We start from the raw sequence: 6,116 nt of genomic DNA on the forward strand, positions 1-6,116 counted from the left end.
GTTAAGGAAGCCCATACCAACGGTATTTAGTAAAATGTTCATATTTAAAGAAAATTACACGTAGGTTAAGTGTTGTTTGTATGAAATACTTTTGCAAGTAAAAAAGTAAAGTTGAAAACGAAGCTAGTCGTCATATTGTGAAAATACATTGTGCTATCGCGTTTTGTTTGTTTTAATTTAGCGCTAAGCTACACGAGGGCTATCTCCGCTAGCCGTCCCTAATTTAGCAGTGCAAGACTAGACAGAAGGCAGCTAGTCATCACTACTGACCGCCAACTCTTGGGCTACTCTTTTATCAACGCATAGTGGGATTGACCGCCACATTTATAACGTTCCCACAACTGAAAGGGCGAGCATGTTTAACGCGACAGATATTCGAACCCGCGACCCTAAGATTACGATTCGAACGTCTTAACCCACCTGGCCATACCGAGCCGTGCCATCTTGTAGCATACGCGTTGCATTAAAATTTTAACTGAGAAAAGCAGTAATTAATGCTCATTATTACTTTATTATGTACTATTACTTATTATTATTATTTATTACGTACTATTACTTATTATTATTATTATTTATTACGTACTATTACTTATTATTATTATTATTTATTACTGACTATTATTTTACAAATAAAATACCTAATGCTCAGTTTTACTTTTTTTTTTTATCAAACTAACATAATGGTAACAATAAAAAATTGAACCAGTGCCACGTTTTATATTTACAACATATCTGAATCTTTTAATATATGAAGAGCTGGTTAGAATACGAAAACGGGCCCGGCATGGCCAAGCGCGTTAAGGCGTTCGACTCGTAATCCGAGGGTCGCGGGTTCGAATCCCAGTTGCACCAAACATGTTCGCTATTTCAGCCGTGAGGGCATTATAATGTTACGTTCAATCCCACTATTGGTTGGTAAAAGAATAGCCCAAGAGTTGGCGGTGGATAGTGATGACAAGCTGCTTTCCCTCTGGTCTTACACTACTAAATTAGGGACGGTTAGCGCGGATAGCCTTCGAGTAGTTTTGAGCGAAATTCAAAACAAACAAGAATACGAAATGCAGAGGCAGTCAAATTCTTAAGGAAAGACAGAATAAACAACAATGATGAAAGAGAGGCATTATGCTGCTCTACCAAATGGAATTATCAGTTAGAAAAATTAGATTGTAACGAACATGTTAATGTAGATATCCTGCAAAGAAACAAAACAAAAGAAACTGTAGCAGGAACTTACTGCTCACCAAATAAACAAATAGACATAACATCACTCAACAACATCTTTTCCCACAACCATAACTCTATAGTTATAGGAGACCTAAACAGTAAAAATGTCAATTTTGGATACAGGAGCACAAACAACAATGGAAGAAGTCTCTTACAGTGCATAGATGATAACAATATAGTCCTATTAAACGGTGCCACCCCTACTACACATAGCGTATGCCACTAACTCCAGTGACATACTAGACCTGTGTATTTGCACATATAATCTGAGCTAAAAACTAATAAAATTCCAGGTGGGAAAAGATGTTGATAGTGATCACCTACTAATATATTGCATCTACGATCTCGACCCCCATAACAATATAACCTACAGGAAAGAAAAATTTAATTACAGTAAACTTTAGTAAAGCAATTTGGCAAAATTACAAACAGGAATTAGACAACCTAATAAAGTTATAAAAGAACTTAAAACCCATACTGAAATGGATAATTATTGTCAAACAATAACGGAGTGCCTTCAGAAAGCAGCCAAGATAACAATACCAAAACACCATAAAACAACAAACAACACATGGAAGCCCACCACAGAAATAAACAACCTAATCAAAACACGAAGACAATTAAGAAGACAGTATATGATAACAAGAGACAGAGAAACAAAAACGCAAATAACATTAGAAATCACATCAGAACACAAATAAAACAACAAAAAACAAAATAAATGGAACAATTACTGCTCAAAACTAAATGATAAAACTGACCCGAAAAATTTTCTGGACACACCTTAAAAGACTTATCAATGAAAACACAGACAGTAAGCCGAAGCTTTCAAAGATCAACTTCAAAATACATTTAAAACTCATACTGATCCAGATATGGATACATATTTCTACAATAAAGTCACCAACCATATATTAAACAATAAAAAACTATTTGAACCAATTTTTCCAATAAACATTACTGAGACAAATACAAGACCTGTCACAAATTATGAAAACAAGTTACTAACAAATGAAATATCCCTTCAAGAACGACTTGAAGCAATAAAAAACACACAAAAAAAGCAAATCTCCAGGTGAAGATGAAATACAAGCTATCCTTCTAAAAAAGGGCACTCCGAAATTGTTTGATCATCTAAAAGCACTTCTTAATCTATCTCTGTCCTCAGGATACATCCCAGTTTCTTGGAAGCTCGCAAATATATTAATGTTTCATAAGGAAGGAAAGCCAGCAAATAAACCTCATAGCTACCGACCAATCAGCCTGACCAGCTGTGTATGCAAAATTCTTGAAATAATAATCAGTAATAGAATCTCCAGATTCTTGGAGATAACATCAAAATTACCAAAAGAACAAAATGGATTCAGGAAATTTAGACAAACGACAGATCATTTAATTAGATTAACTGAAACAAAAATAAACAGCTTCAATAATAAAGAATGTACTGTCGCTTGCTTCCTTGATATCGAGAAAGCATTCGACACTGTATGGCACGATGGTCTAAGGTTCCAAATAAATGAAATGGGACTACCGCGTGGAATTATTCGCTGGTTATCTAACTTTTGGAAAATAGAAAGTGTACAGGGAATGTTGAGGGTACCTTTTCTGAGTATTTTACCCAGAAGCTGGCGTCCCTCAGGAAGTGGTGGTTAGCCCTATACACTGCATCATGTATGTAAACAATATGCCACTGAAGGATCCAAATCATGGATTCTCTTCACAGTTTGCAGATGATGTGGCAGTCTGGAAAAGTGCCGCAACACCCACGATAGCAGCCACCAACATACAACCGCAACTGAATAGAATAAGTGAATACTGTCAAAATATAGAATAAAAATAAACACAGCAAAAAACACAACTCGTAGTCTTTACGAAATTGACAAAACACAAAAAACAACAGCCAGAATTATATATGAATGGCACACTACTTCAGACTGCTCCATCGGCAAAATTTCTAGGTCTAACCTATGATTCAAAATTAACTTGGATTAACCATGTGAACGAAATTAAAAATAAAGTCTGGCGAAGAACTAACTATGCTAGGAGTCTAACTGGTAAAAACAGTGGAGCATCTACAGACAATATACTAAAAATCTATAAAACATGTATTAGACCAGAAACAGATTATGCAGCTCCAGCATGGATAACTGTAAGCAATAAAATAATTAAAACTAAACTACAAACAATCCAAAACACACTCCTCACAACTGCATACAGAGTTCCAAGAACTACATCATCTCATTTCGTATACAAATATTCGAACATACCAACCGTACCAGATAGACTCCTACAAAGTACAACAACGTACTTCGATAAAAATTGGATAAAAAACGAACTACTATGCGAACTAGATAGGTACCTCATACATGATGAAGTTAGTCCTAAATATCTCTCCCCAGTCAACTTATATTTTAAACATAAAAGAAATAAATGAATACAAATAAATAAACAAAAATTATTAAAATTAATTTTATAAAAGGAAAAAAGTGCTACCAACAAACTTGACATTCTGCTGATAGAGTAGAATAATAAATATATATGTACCACAATACATGGACATTGCCCTGAAAAGGATCAGAATAATATTCAGTTCAATAATTACAAATTTCAATACTGCAAGACCATAAGTACGGGGAGGAGGAGAGGTCAAAGAGTACCTGACCCTCCAGGGTATGAACATATCTTACCCAAACACCGAGAGAGAAAGAATTCAAAGGCGTCGTTAGGCGCTGGCACATGAGGCTCTCGTCTCGCGATCGTGTATGATAGTTTCCCCAATTCCCGGTTGGTGTCTTGAAAAATCAGAATAGAAAACCATGATGATATGATACTGAAAGGCCCAAAATTCCTGCGCCTATAGGTTCAAGCCCCGAATCTTTAAAACACTTAGCGATACTTCTGATAGAACTCATATTAAACACAAAAAACATGACTTGTAGATTCAGGTATTTGTATTTTATGCTTAACATTATTGACTAGCAACTTTAAAAATAACAACTTAGTTTCAGTTGAGATTTTATTCTTCGTCTGTTTCGTAATTACACATTTTACTGTGTTACGTATAAATTCTTTTGTTTGTTTTAAAATACATGACTAACAACATAATTCCCTTTTTGCAGTTATCTAATTGTTTATACCTTATTTTTACGCCATTTAATTTAGAAACTATTACCCCTCCAACAATAACTTTTGTTGTTCTAACAAAGTACACACATTCATCTCGTCTTGTGGAACAACCTTGTTGTTTAATAATACTTACCGGGTAGCATTTCAATTTATTTGTGTCTCTGATTTTGCGTGTTGCAAGTTTGCAAAGCTGGTAATAGGCCAAAACCTTGAGCACGAAATTCTATAACAAATGCAACACTTCATAAAGATGTAAAAATCGAAATGTCGAAATTAAAATAAAATTAACATTGTACTTTTTTTTTTTTTTTACATTTAACATCAGCATTAAGCTGTATTTTTAAATCCTACAATTTTTCTTCGGTTCTTTACAGTGTGCCCTCTATGTCGACGACGACGCATTTCACTCAGTATCTCACAAGATCGGGTGAGATGCAACAACGGTGATCGAAACGCTAATTACGTAAACCATTAGTAAAACAGTTGTTTTGTTGTGAATGCCTTCATTGAATCTTCTAACCTTTTTAGGTCCATTAACGTTAGTTAACCCGTAGAGTAATTTATCACACATATATTATAATTCATGACTTCATTCTCTCTCTCTCTCAATACGAGGGTCGCGGGTTCGAATCCCAGTTTCACCAAACATGTTCGCTATTTCAGCCGTGGGGGCAGTTATAATGTGACGGTCAATCCCACTATTCGTTGGTAAAAGAGTAGCCCAAGAGTTGGCGGTGGGTGGTGATGACTAGCTGCCTTCGCTCTCGTCTTACACTGCTAAATTAGGGACGGCTAGCACAGATAGCCCTCGAGTAGCTTTGTGCGAAATTCCAAAGCAAACAAACAAACAAACTCTCTGGTGTTTGGGTATATAAATTTGTATACCCGGGAGGGTCAGGTACACCAGACCTCTTCCTCCTTTCTTGTTAAAGTGGACTTGTTAGTATAAAGTTAATATATGAGAGCCAGAATGATGAAAATAACACAGGCCCTTTTCAGGGCAATGTCTATGTATATTGTACTTTTAGATTATTTAAGTCTGGAACACAGGTGACCTGTTTTATTTTAGCACTTGTATATATATATATATATATTGCTAATTTTATTGATTTTTAATACTTAATTTTAACTTAATGATCTAATGTATAAATTAATCGGGGAGAGGTGTTTAGGACTCTCTTTATCATGTATGCAATACCAGTTTAGTTCATATAACAGCTCTTTTTTTCTCCAACTCTTATCGAAATATTTTATTCTACTATATAGAAGTCTATCTGGCATTCTTTGTGCATTAAAATATATATATCTAAACTTTGAGAAAATGTGTTTGAGTGTTCTATATCATTTTATAATCAATATGTTTGGTAAAATTACAGACATCCCATGTGGTCTAGTGGCTAGGATACCTGGCTTTCACCCAGGAGGCCCGGGTTCGATTCCCGGCATGGGAAACTTTTCTCTTACCATTTATATGCAAAACGGCTCGTTTGGGCTGAGAAAACACTTTTACATAGAAAAGCGAACAACGTTTTGACCTTCTTCGGTCTTCGTCAGGTTCCTGACGTTTTGCATATAAATTTTCTCAACAAGTGGGTTTCTCGTCATCACTGATTATTTTCTCTTACCTATTTCTTCGGCGCACCCCTGGCCTGGGGGCTTGTTACGGTCCAATTTCACACAGGCGGTGAGTACTAACGAAAACGACTGCCTAAACTGTCTGGATATAGCCCAGCAGAGTGTCTACCATTGTTAGTTTGTTTTGAATT

The 6,116-nt window shown here is 35.5% G+C and overlaps 1 non-coding gene across 1 annotated transcript; it reads left to right on the plus strand.

The window, feature by feature from the left end:
- Positions 1 to 5,729: 5,729 nt before the first annotated feature.
- On the plus strand, positions 5,730 to 5,801 carry TRNAE-UUC (transfer RNA glutamic acid (anticodon UUC)). The gene has a single exon. It is a non-coding gene; the product is annotated as a tRNA-Glu (tRNA).
- The last annotated feature ends 315 nt before the right edge of the window (positions 5,802 to 6,116 follow it).

Source organism: Tachypleus tridentatus, chromosome 8 (assembly GCF_004210375.1).
Source record: "Tachypleus tridentatus isolate NWPU-2018 chromosome 8, ASM421037v1, whole genome shotgun sequence".
In the NCBI taxonomy this organism is placed as follows: Eukaryota; Metazoa; Arthropoda; class Merostomata; order Xiphosura; family Limulidae; genus Tachypleus; species Tachypleus tridentatus.